Source organism: Micropterus dolomieu, linkage group LG16 (genome assembly GCF_021292245.1).
Source record: "Micropterus dolomieu isolate WLL.071019.BEF.003 ecotype Adirondacks linkage group LG16, ASM2129224v1, whole genome shotgun sequence".
NCBI classification, from domain to species: Eukaryota; Metazoa; Chordata; class Actinopteri; order Centrarchiformes; family Centrarchidae; genus Micropterus; species Micropterus dolomieu.
In genome coordinates this window covers 12,421,014-12,434,771 of record NC_060165.1, presented here as the reverse complement: position 1 = coordinate 12,434,771, position 13,758 = coordinate 12,421,014, and the positions used below count along the sequence as shown (strand labels likewise).

General features: G+C 42.0%; 1 long non-coding RNA gene across 1 annotated transcript in view; it reads right to left on the bottom strand.

Annotated features, from left to right (window-relative positions):
* LOC123985172 overlaps positions 1–7,314 on the bottom strand; it is a 23,654-nt gene extending 16,340 nt beyond the window's left edge. Inside the window, exons 1-2 of the long non-coding RNA XR_006828628.1 lie at positions 7,016–7,314; positions 6,623–6,667 (exon numbers count right to left, since the gene is read on the bottom strand). This is a non-coding gene — a long non-coding RNA (uncharacterized LOC123985172). The remainder of the gene's footprint in view (positions 1–6,622; positions 6,668–7,015) is intronic.
* Positions 7,315–13,758: the final 6,444 nt, after the last annotated feature.

Sequence of the window (13,758 nt, the reverse complement as noted above, 5' to 3'; positions counted from 1 at the left end):
TTTTAGTCCCATACGCACCAGCACGTACCTTGAGATCCTCGGGCAGAGGTCTGTTGTCTGTTCCAGAGTCTCGACTGAAAACTAAAGGGGACAGAGCGTTTGCTGTCAGGGCCCCGAGGCTCTGGAACAGCCTGCCCGAGGAAATCAGGTCGGCTGAGTCAGTGAACTCTTTTAAGTCCCTTCTTAAAACATACTTTTATAGGAGAGTTTTTCCCGATCTTATTTGACTTTATTTTATCCCTTTTATTTTATTGTATTTTACTAATTTTATATTAAATTTTCATGCTCTTATCTTTTTTTTTTGTATTATTCTTTACACTTGTTAAAGCACTTTGTAACTTGTTTTTGAAAAGTGCTCTACAAATAAGGATTATTATTATTATTATTATTATTTAAGGGACGACGCAAGACCGGGTGAGAGATAGCTGGCCAAAGCATCCTCAACCCGGGGCATCGTCCCATAGCCGAAACCCTTAACCCCCGCAACGTCGCTGTAAACCCGGAGCGGGGGAGTAATCAGAGGTGCTGAGAAGGGCTTGCCCCAGGATTTGCACAACTCGTTGTGCAAGGAAGGCAGAGACCGGTGCGGTAGCGGGCAATCGAGCTGGAGCTTGGCCACTGCCCGTGTCACCACCTCCAAGAGCTCGTCATAGCTGGGCGCTGACTGATGACGTTGGTCCGGATCACGGAAGTCTTCCTCCTCCGTAATGCTGAGTACATCCAGTTCATCAGAACCGGACGGCCGCAGCCTCTCCGGGCTCACACCTCGAGCAGGAGAAGCCGAGAAGCGGGCTCCCGAACGGGGAAGAGGGGAGTCGGAGCCAGCAGACGAGGAACGGGAAAAAAGCCACGGCAGTCCCGATGCCCTTGGAGATGTCGCGCTGGGAGCCCCTTGACCGAAGCCGCCGCACCGCCTCAGCGACCGCAGGGCCCGATCCACGGGGATGGCGCATCCTGTCGTCTTCGGAGAAAAGAGCCGCACGGACCGCAGCACCCTCAGGGGAAGGGCCTCGCAATGGCCGCAAGCAGCCCCCTCGAGACCTGCCTGGGCATGCGGCATCCCCAGACAAGACACACACAGGGCATGAGTGTCCCCAGCCGTGATGTAGCACGGGCATGGGAAAACACATTGTCTGAACTGCTCACCAGCCATCTTCTCTGCCAGACTTCTTTCCAGGTAAGAAATTTCGTAGTCTCAAACATGCCAGAGTGCCTGCTGAATAGAAAAAAGCTAATGTGTCCGGTGTGCCGGTGTGCTTATATACGCCTCCAGTTACACCGTCACACGCTACCGTTCTAGCAACGCCAATAGGATTGGAGTAGTTTCATTCGTGATTTCAGTGTGGCAGGGCTGAACCCTAAATTTTTCACATTATACCGCCATGTGAATCTCACTCAGACACACAAGAGGCCTACACCTCAGGTAAACACACCGGCTTGATATGATTTAGACTGCTGGACTGAACTCCCACTGCCTTACTGGCCAGTTTAACAATCCTAGCCAGGGCATTTTTCTCATTGCTACCAAGGTTACTATACCAGCAGATGATAGAAAATTAAATTCAATGAAAGCTCTTTAGAACAGTGTCACTGGAGTCTTGTCAATCAGAAACTTCAGGCCAATGGGTCTTGCCTAAGCCTCCAAGTGTGACAACCTGGGAGAGAGAACAGGTTGTTTTAAAAAACATGTCTGTTTCCCAAGTTAAGTTGCATCATGGCATAGCATATTCAGTGGCTACTGATAATTTTTAGACTAGGCCGTCAGTTCTATGTGAAAGCAATGCCCACTTCATTCATGTCCTACTACCTCTTCTTCTACCTACTACGCTTCTTTTGTTCTGTGTTTCACCTCTCTACTTTCCACTATATCTCTTCCCACCTTTTTGCCTTTCCCTCTTCTCTCCTCCTGTCTTCCTCCATGAGGCTAAGCAATGAAGAGCCTCTGCACTTAAACATAGTGAAGAAGTGGGCTGTTGCTCTGCACTAAGCTGACACCCTACTCACAAACCCAAGATATTTACTGTAGCCACCCACATACTGCAGACTCTGACTCTACAAGGACTACAAAAGAAACTGATTTACAGGGCCACTGCATTGTCATCCTCCACAATATACCTGATGAGATTGAGACCACACAAATGCACACCTACACACACACACACACACACACACACACACACACACACACACACACACACAGGGTATTTCCATTGTGGGGCAGTTGAGCTTTGTTTATGATTGACGCAGTGTCCTCAGCGCAAAGGTGTGCATAACAAAAGTGGCGTCATCACACGTTTTTCGTTGATGTAGGCTCCAAAAGCTTTTCCCTACTGTGAGGATGTAGTGAAAATGCATGTCATCTGTCAGCTGTGAAAACGCATGTCATCTTGGCACGGTGCAGCTAAAGCGGACCGATCCAAGCCCAAGTAAAAACCCTAATACACAGTCCCGTCAGTAGCCCTGATGAGTTGTGAAAAGTACAAACTGACCTCCAGGTAGAGTAGAGCAGCTACTGGCATGTGTTGTGAAATGGAGAGTCAATGACAGCACTGAGATGTAGAGAGTGAGCTGAAGAGAAATAGTCCAAAGATGTGAGAAAGAGAGAAGCAGACAGAGGATGGAGAAAGAGAGGGAAAAAGATAAGATATTTTGTGCGTGGGAGAGGAAGAGTGCATGACAGAGACAGGGAGAGCATGCATGGAAATGAAAGAGGACCGACAAGACAAGGAGAATATGACAAAAAGAAGTGTGTGTGTGAGAGGCAGTCTGACACACACTGGCTACACAAGAACAATAGAGGAAGAGAGTGAGAGACTGCAAAAAGAAAGAACAACAATTAGAAAAAAGGGTACACAGCAGAAAGAAAAAGAAGGAGCGGGAGAAATGGAGACAAGAGGGAGGAGAAGAGAGTACAAGACAGCTTTTATTACACCACATGTGCTGTGGACAGATGGTGGTGAATTATGCATTAAGGCTTTTACACTGCTTCTGTACTTTTGCACTAGAGTAGAAAATTAGCCTGAATGTGGAACAAAATGTTTAACAAGTTTTCACATCTTAGCCCTGGGGGCTTTTAAAAAAAATGAATACAACATGACATATATAGACCTACATATAGTTGAAAATCTAAACAAAATTTAAGTGCACATAATCATGCAAACATAGAGATATTATTTTATTAATCTCATAAAAAATACCCAAAACAATATCTTAGTTATATATTTATATAATAGTGCATTCTAAAAAGTTATGTTGGAATGACTGGCCAAGTAAGATGTGATAGGTATTTTTTCGCCAAATGGTTTTAGCAGGATGCAGCAGTACGTGTGGGTCTTTCCAAAAGGCATATAACTTCTGAATGGATTGTGTTGTGCAGCACTAAACCTTGTGTTCCCATCGAATCACACAAAGAATCCTGCCAAAGTTTCCAAATGTTGGCAGTAGTAGCGTGATTACTGAAAAAAAGTGCTGACTTGTAATGTGGTGTGCTTTAATTGGCTAAAAAACTTCTAATATTTTTTGAACATGTCATGTCTAATGTCATGTTATAGCTGCAGGGCATCATGCAAAAGTTATGTAGTTGTTAAAAAAATACAAAATGCCATATTGACAGAGGCATGTGCTCAACTAAATGCCACAGCTGTCATTCCGTGTTTCTAAATCTCAATCTTGGTCAATCAGCGTCAGATTATAATTAACATCTGACTACAAATTCTTCAAGTCAGGCACAAACAGGTCTTCCTGCAGGGATTTGACATTACAATTCAGATCTTTATGGATCTTTATCCAACTCTCCCAACAGGCATAGCTCAGAAAATCTGAAATTGGTCTACTGCAAAAAGCACAAAACCACAGTGCAAGCCATTTGGAACAAATACCGATGGAGGGAAGAATGAAAAAAGTCAGGATGACATTTGCTTCACACCCAAGTGAGTTTGTAGTCATGTAGTCTGTCGATTCGCCTCCTCCCAGTGATGGACTTGGAGCAGCCCACCCTCTCTGCTGCCAGTCATAGTGGGCTTCCTGGCACGACGGCCTGTCAGAGGTCCTGCCAAGGCTGGGAACGCACTAGTCCTCAGGCCAAGGGGACACATGCTAGTAAGGGAATTTGGCAGTAATGGAGTGTAAAGAGAGAGACAGGGAGAAATGGCAGGGAGAGGGAGGGAGACAGAAGAATACTGAAAGCAACAGAGGAAGACAGGGAGGACAAAATGCAAAAAGGCCCAGAAAGAAGACAATTTGTAAAGGAGAGAGCCTTAAAATGCTGTCAGTATAATTTAAATTAAATGATTGGAAAGCGGCGGCACGGTGATGCAGTGGTTAGCACTGTCGCCTCACAGCAAGAAGGTCATGGGTTCAAAACCCCGGTTGCCCTGGCCTTTCTGTGTGGAGTTTGCATGTTCTCCCCGTGTCTGCGTGGGTTCTCTCCGGGTGCTCCGGCTTCCTCCCACCATCCAAAGACATGCAGGCTAGGTTGATTGGTTACCCTAAATTGTCCTTAGGTGTGAGTGTGAGCGTGAGTGGTTGTTCATCTATGTGTGGCCCTGCGATGGACTGGCGACCTGTTCAGGGTGTACCCCGCCTTGCGCCCAATGTCAGCTGGGATTGGCTCCAGCCCCCCCGCGACCCTGTACGCAGGATAAGTGGTTGACGATGGATGGATGATTGGAAAGCATCCTCTGTTTCTGAAAGCATCCTCTGTTTCTTTCTAACTCACAATTCTCTCCAACTCTCTTGTCTGGAAACAACACTGTTAATGAGACACAATCCCGCCGTCTCGCACAACAGACACACACACACACACCTTCTCCCACGCAAACTCATACCTCACAGACAGTACACACAGCTTCACACTAACTCGCTCAGTATACACAGATGTAATGAGAGTTTGGTGTTTACACTGTGAAGACGGATGTCTGTTATTAAGTCAGAACGTGCTAGATAAGTTTATTTAGAACTTGGCGTGCATGACAGGCATTTAATTGTGACTTCTACATCTCACAGGTGTGTTCCACAAAAAATAAAAAAATCACACAATGCACAAACCCAGAAAAACAAACATTAATACCAATGAACAGACATAATTCATGCAGGTGATTCAGAACTACATTGTTGGTGTACTACCAACAATACCGCAACATATTAAATTCATTTTCCTAAAATACTTTTCATTTCATTGTCATTTCACTTCATGGTTGTAATCACTTGACATTCTGAAAACTAGATAGACCTGAAGTGCATGGCTGTATGGTTTATTGGTTTTCATCATGCACACACAGGATTGAACTGTCAGATTAGATGTGTGTGAATGGGTGTGTGCTATACTGTATGTACTGTATGTGTATTGAAATAAATGTAACAAAATATGACAGGACAGCTTGGATTTGTGCTGTTCACATTTCATTTATGAAATCAGAGAAGAGAAGAAATCATAAAGACTGCAGACTAGCTAGCTCACTACGACATCAAACATAGTCACACACACCATGCAGATGCAACTCACAAACATTGCACCCTTTCCCTCTCATAAATTAGCATGAGCTTCAGTGGGATGTTGTGCAAGCACTGTCTACATTAGGTATGCATGCTCACTGTGACGGAGACGCTCCGTCACTGAGTGCAGGCAGTGCCCACACACACATACGCACAATCACTCCCCGCTCCCTTCCAGCCTTAATTAAGCTGTTCATAAACCTCTACCGTTTTAGTACCGCGATCAAGGCTGCACACTTCTCCTCTTTAAACATACATTTAAAAAAACATCATTATGTGTTTCATCAGTATGTGTTATGTGTCGATAGGTTCGCTCTGTTGTTTCCCGTCCCGTTTGGCAAAACAGGAGCGTAGCATTTCCGTCTATTAAATAGCATGTTCTCGCGCGCTTTCATGGTCACGTCAGAAGGTAACTACCCAGATAGCAAAAATCATGCGGCCCAGATCTGGCCCAGACCCTTCATAAGTTCTGGGCCAGATCTGTAAAACGGACCCGGGCCGGACAAATTTTGACAAATGACCCCAGGAGCTCAGCTCTGCTAATGTTACAGGTTTGCACTGCATTGTGATTTTGGAACAAACCCCAGTGGTAAATGTGAGGCAAATTTAAAAGAATGAGTAATGCTGATTGTACCACTGCCAGCCATCTCAGTATACTGATATCATGAACCTCATTGTAATTTTTAACTGTAAAATTTGATTAATTACTGAGAACCATCAGCCTCTAGACAAAACAAATAACATTTCTTACAGCTCCTGACAGAAATCTGAGGGTAAACACTTGGTAAGCTTAACATAGCACACTATATCCCTTGGAAAACGCCCCAAATATATATCCAGAATGAATCAGGAACTGCTCCTCAACCATATTACCGCGGTGTGATTTCATACAAAGTCAATGAAAAGACACGGAGAGATGCGATTTCCCGCCCATAGACCTTAATTGTCATAATGAATTTACGTTTTGATTAATGTCAGATGAAAATTCCGACTTCTTTAGATGGCTTTGATTTTTTAAACACTTAACTTACGTTACCTATCATAACTTTATAACGTTATGCTCAACTATAGCCAAGATTTGAAAATCAAATCAAAGCCGGAAAAAAATACTTACATTAACTTAACTTACCCTATAATCCCGGGCTCTCAGCCAGGGGTGAAGAAAAGATTGAACCTAAAAAGGAGACAGGTGCTGTCAGTTGGTGCTGTTGGAAGCTAACGTTACAACATCGTTGTAAGTTAACTAACGTTAACGTTAAACAGCATTAATGTTTTATGCTAGCTGCTCACAAAGTTGTTTATTAATGCTAGCTACTTAGCTATCCGTTCATTCAGTTAATTTAGCTAACCCAGCTAAAAAGCTAAAATTAGCCAATGCCTCTTCAACAGTTTTAGCCATTTTAAGAAGTTAAAACCCGGTCAAAATATTCCGATGTGATGATGTTAATGATGTTAACAAGCATTACACCACTATTAAAAACAATCACACTAAACTGTTTGACTGTAACATCATTCAACTTACCGTTATAACCTCTTTCCACAAAGCTTGCAGTCCGAACTGATCCAAAGAAAGACAAACACTTCGCGCGCTCGTTCCGATGGCCCCGGGCCAGAACAACTTTATTCCGCCGACTGACTTCTGGTCCGGTATGAACCGGTTCGAAAGAAAAAAAAGAAACAATTCGCGCGCTCGTTCCGACGAGTCCAGGCCAGAACTATTATGATTCCGCCGACTGATGGATGCTCACGCCCACTCCTGAGTGTACACAGACTACATGCGGGCCGTATCTGGAACGGGGCAGTAAAACGGGCGTGACTGTTACACGGATCTGCCGGTTTGGAGGTGGATTCGGCCCAGAGTCAGCTGCTATCTGAGTAGTGATCTTGTAAATAGGGAGAAGTTGACTTATTGAAGAACTCCTGTTTCCAAATGGCTGTGCAACTTTGTTATTAAGTCTTTTATTTTCTTTTGTAGTTGTTTGTTTTCAGTTTTGTTTTCTTTATACAAGATATTTTCACTGTTAGACCTTGATAATAAAAATCAGAGTTTGGAAGAAAGCCCCGCTACACTCACAAATGGGTGTCCACGTCCAACATATACATGTAGTCTACCATTGCCGCCATGCAATTTGATTAATTTGAGGGTATTTTTGCGAAAAGCCTCAAACACACACCAGTCATGTTTCCATCACTTCAGAGCAGAGGACTTTGCATTGACTTACATTCACTTTCTGGAGACGTACCCTAACCTTAAACTTAAACCACACTGTTACACAGTTGATTGCTGTCTTGTTCTCTGTCTCACACCTCACCTGGGCAGAGGTACACTTCAGTTTACAATATACATTTATATTTAGGTATAATAAATTGTGGTATTCTGTTGTAACGAAGATGCAAACTACAGCTTTACTCAGATAAAAAACTTTTCCATATGCAAGATGTATAGTAGAATGTATTTTACATTATAGAAGGGTGTAATAGACTGTGTGGCTGTCCATCTATGTACATACGTACATGCACATAGTGTTTTAGTGTTTGGCTTTGGCTTCAACATATTTATAAAATGTGGAGCACAGTACAGTGCAGAGACTCTATTATTTCTTCATATCATGGGAAGCTAATACTGTTTGTATTCAGGTCTAAAATAATGTATGCTGTTATTGAGCTGTGTGTTTGCATGGCGCTCTTGTACCAAATCTCCTGAAAAGTATTGAAAGATTAGGAAGAAAGGAACCTTCCCCCCCAAGGCCTCACTTTCTTAATTTAAGGTTAAAAGTGTGGCTTTTTTCACTTTTGGTTTTGGTTTCTCCTCTTTCTGAACCATTCAGCCTTTTTTTCATCACATGCAACTCCCCCATGTGAGCATTTTGAAAAATTAAATCTTCTCCCGACTTGCTGAGACTGCTTTTAGTTTAGCTGCTGATGACACAGTGAGAAACTTTATGAGGGAGGAAGAGGCGGGAAGAAACCTCAGGAGGATTTGCCATCATCAAATTCAACTTGGAAAAACAAAGCATGTCTTAATTAATACTAAATGAGTAATTGATGAACAATGCGGCAGAGTGTGTTTAGGGGAAGCTTGTTTGATCATGTAGATTAGGGATGGGGCGCTGTCTAATGAACACAAACAAACTTACAAAACAATACTTTAATGCCCAGTTGTGTGTGTGTGTGGGGGGTTTGTCTGTGCTTGTTTATGTTTGTGCGTACTTGTGTGTGAAAATGACTGCGTCTGTCAACAAGGGGATAATTAGTAATTAGCATTGGTATGCCTGCCTGTGTGTTTCTTGGGAGACAAAGTTATTGTAATGCAGGTGTTAGTGTGACTTTGAGAATAGTAGAATAGTTTGGGGAGTCCAAACAAGCAGGAAGGTAAAATAAAATGCTGTTGAGGGATTAGCACAAACGTTGAGGCTCAGTTCGGAGTGTGGTTGTGAGATTGCTGTGTAGTAACAGAAAGTGGATGTCTGCTGTATGGTAAACCATTTGAATATGTTTTGACACCCTTTTCTACATGTGCCAGTACATTTGTTCTCTAGAATATTTTCAAACTTAGCTGATATAAGTGCTTGGAGGAAGTCTTTATTTATTGGAGCATTTAAAGTACTAAATAGAGCCCATGACTTTTTTTTTCTTTCAAGACATTGGAAATACTCGCCCTTAAAAAATGTTGATACTTATACAACTGTAAACAACTGATACATATAACAAAATATACTATATGTGCAAACTGCACTACATGGCCAAAAGTATGCACCCATATCTTGTTTCACAAATTGACAGTAAGGGATAGGTTCACAAAGTCTTTCATAAAACAATAGTCAGGTGCCCATATGAACATTGGAACAGGTTTTGCTTGCTGTAATCATTCCTTCTGTTTATACTGGTCTTTAAGAGATCCCTTCCTAATTGATCCATCCATCCATCCATTCTTGCTGTGAGGCGACAGCACTAACCACTGCAACACCGCGCCGCTCCTCTTCCTAATTGAAGGGAGACAAAATCCACAGTTCTTGTTCCATTCAAAAAATACAAAAATAAAATGGGTTTTGGATGGGGTTAAGATTAGCTGAGCATGGGCTGGTGGTAGATGAGTTTGTTAATTGGTTTGATGAGGCCTTCCACCAATTAAATGCTACAAAGACCAAGGATATGATCATTGATTTTAGAAGGAAATTATCAAATGACCGTCTCAGACCTTCATTAAAGGTTCTGGTATTGAATTTGTAGTATACAGTATAAATATCTAGGAAAAATCATTGATAGTGACCTGAAATTTGATACTGATTCTGATGCAATTTGTAAGAAGGGCGAAATGTTTGTATTTCCTCAGGAAGTTAAATGTTTTTTATGTTCACAAGACAATTATGTGTTTGTCTTTTATTGAATCTGTTCTTACTTTTTTCTATGATTGCAACCTGAACATTAGAGATAAAAAACACCTAAACAATAAAAATTGTGAAGGTGGCTGGTAAGGTTATAGGTGTATCACAGACTCCCCTGACTGCTATCATTGACCAGCAGGTTCTCCATAAGTCTAGGTCTATACTAGACTGCAAACACCATCCACTTCATTCTGAGTTTGTAACTGTTCCCTCAGGTCGTAGATTTAGAGTTCCAGGATTCAATAGGAGCAAAAACTCCTTTGTTCCCTGTGCAATAACGCTGCTATATTGTCTCAGGTAACATCATATTTTAGAAATTGTTTTATGTTTTTATGGTAGGCCTACTGTTAGTGTATTTGTATTTACAGGTTACATTTTATTTTTGTGGGTGTATCTTTTGTGTATTTGTGTTGTTCTGGTCCTTGTATGTTTTATCTTGTGCCCTGACTGCAAATCAAGTTTCCCACTTGGGATGATAATAAAGGCACTGAACTGAACTGAAGTCCACACCAAAACATTTCTTTATGGATCTTGGTTTGTGCATGGGACAATTGTCTAGTTAAAACAGGAAAGGGTCTTCCCAAAACTGTCCCCAAAAAGTTGTAAGCACACTACTGTGTAACAAATAATCTAACATACAATAGATGAGGTACTGTAGCATTACCTAATGAAAACAGCCCTAGACCAAAACATTGGGATGTCCACATACGTTCTCATATTGTGTAAATAATATAAATAATTCAATCATTTCACTTTACTTCATAGGGGTTTTAAAATCACTTCCAATCAAAGACCAAGTAGAGAAACACAAACACTGAGCAGCACTGTAGTTCCATTAAACTGATGGCGGTGCACAGTCCTGACGCTAATATGAGAGTAAATGAGAGCAGCTGAGGTATTACACACTGACAGATGGTAAGGTAAGGTAAAGCTTTGAAACCCATCTTTCTAAAATCTAAATTTGGTTTGAGCTTGCTCCAGTGAAATTTGCAATTTAAATACCAAATATGTTTGACAGCGCCAACGCGGCTGAAGCTCAGCGTCTGATCACATTTGACTAGGTTTTAAACACTCCTCCAAAGTCGCTTATCATAGTCAGTAAGCCAACACCATAATTACATTTGATATCTGAAAGTTAAACTATCTGAGCTAAAGTCCCATTATTGCCAATTCAGCTGTAATGGCTCAGTACTGTTAATGCCAAGTGACACACAGAACCTGCTCAGAATTACATGTATTCATCAGAACCCTGATAATGGGGTAAAAAAAGTGAAACAAGAAACTCAATTCAAAATATGAATATGAGGGTGAAAACAGTGACCTCATTGGTGGATTTTTTAAGGTTATCATTGACTTGGATATTACAGTTTTGATGTTTTTAATACATTACAATTTAACAGTGCTGTTAAATCAATTCCTTATCCAGGTTTTTCCTATTTGCAGGATTATTTGAAGGGAAAAATGTCAGAAAGGCAAGGGGACACTAGTGCAGGATCTGTGGAAGGAGAAGAAATAGGTGAGAAAGAAGGAAGGAGGGCGGGATGGAAATAAATCATAGAGGTAAAGATTTGATAGAAAAGATAAGATCTAGAGGGCAGGTGGAAATTGAAGAAAAACTCCCTTCCTTTTCTCTCCCAGTTCATGACACAGAGAGAAAGATGGAGCGGTGCCAGTGCCAGAATACTGCCAGCAGGTAATAAGAGGCGCATGCATGTAGAAATGTCCATTCTACTTGCCTTACTCCTTCCATCCTGTCTGCCAAGGCCGGGTGGTAAAAGCCTTTTTATCGTGTTGTAAGTCATTATCATGTGTCACTCTATCACTAATATACCTCCACTCCTCACTCCATGCTCCACAGCCAGTTTGATAGAGACAGAGGCACAGAAATGGGAAAAAAGGACAATAACTGTGAGAGTGGTACATAAGGAAAGATACGGCAATAGGAAGTCAAAGAAATTGTGCGTGTTTATGTGTGTGTGGCGGAATGGATGCCTGTTTGAGCGCGTGCATTTTATACCTTGCGCATGGCTGCAACTGAATGTAGAGGGGAGAGAGGTTCTCAATCTGAGTGACAACTCTTTCCACATAGTTAAGAATCACAAGCAGTGTGGGAAACTGCAGTCTATGTAGGAAACTGCAGTTATAACTCTGCGATGCTAAGGGGAGACAGAGGTGGCAGAAAGCATACTGGATTTCTCACGCGATCATGCAAACGTTACTGACTCAGACCTCTCATTCCCACCGGCCTGAACACCGCACTGCACATGCCCCCCTCGTGTCCTGGATTGTTGACTACCTGACTGGAAGACCGTAGAATGTACGTGGCCCCGCAGGGGACTGTCCTGTCTCCCTTCCTCTTCACCATCTACACCACTGACTTCAGCTACCTACCACAAAGAGTCCTGCCATCTTCCGAAGTTTTCTGTTGACTCTGCTGTGGTTAGATGTGTAGCAGATCTCGGCTACGTAAAATTTTAATACAGTTATGAAAATTAATATTTCCGGGAATATTAATTTTATACCTCGAAATTAGGAGCACCACCTAAATATTTGCTTGTCCGCCCAAGGCTTTAGGTCCTTGAGTATAGCCTGAGAATTATACAGAGTTCGGTTAATTCATTAGTTGTTATTCTGAAATCGTAAGGTCAATCAGTCAGTCTCAGATCTGAGCGTAAGTTCTGTGTATAGGGACTCTAGATTCTGAATAACACATACACATACATCGCTGTGCTCAAAATGAATTTATTAACTAACAGAGTACAATAGTGGGTAAATGTGGTGATATTACAGGGATAACAGTTAGTATGACAATAAGGAGGTACTAAAACAGGGTAGCCTATGTAAGGTTCGATTGAATTTCAGTTTATTGTAGAGGGAGAGAATTCTACGAGTATGAGGGAACGAATGACCAAAATTGGGTTGCAGATTTAGTTTGACTAATCTAAGGGTTATTAACTGTGGATGGAGCCCATAGAACACCAACGAGTCAGAGTGTTGTTTGTTTTGGCCTACCGTTGCCGCAGGTCCCGTGGCGAGGCTCGACTGCCGGTTGGCTCGGGAAGTCGGTTCTGGCCCGACCCCAGTGGCGTTTTCAAGTTGGGTTGAAACCGGTGGATTGGTTCCGGAGTCCTCTTGTGGGAAGCGCTTGCAGCAACGGGCTGTCAGCCAAGGCTTTTACTCTGATCTCAGTTCGTTTGGTGTCGCTATAGGGCCCACTCAGGGTTTTGCCGTCAGAGCCGTATTTTCATTTATTCAAGGCCATAAATGAAGGCTTCTGAGTTTCTGGTACAAAGTTGCTCACAACGGTCGGATGAGGTTGCAACAACAAAATCAAATAAACTCACACATTCACCGTAGGTTCGCGAGGCCTCGGGAATATCGGCTATTTAATGTTGCTGAGGTTAAACAGGCAGCTCCAAACAGAATAAAGAAAATCAAATCTCCCGCTGAGAAATTTGGAATTCAGGGTCGTAGCTTTCTCAGCTCGTCTGAAGGAGATTTTAAGTACGAAACAAAAATCGGAATTTCAAAAGTAAAGGAAGTTAAGAGAACGTATACGTTTAGTTTCAAGAAAGTTTAAACGAAGAGTTTTGAAGAGGCAAGAAGAAAAACTAGAACAAAAGACAGCAAGGCCTTTTTATTGGTAGGTAGTGACGTCAATTTTGGGGATGGCCTCAAAAACGTCGCTAAGGTGTTAACTTTTGGGATAAAGAAATATACGTTGCGCGTATTTCTCTTTGATCTCTCTCTCCACAATATCGACATTTGGAAAAATACTTAGTTCTAAACATTCGAATAAAGACAGTTAAAACAAGGCTAAACACTATGGAAAAAAGGTTATAATGGTTATATAAAACGTAACAAAGCTTGATTACATGTC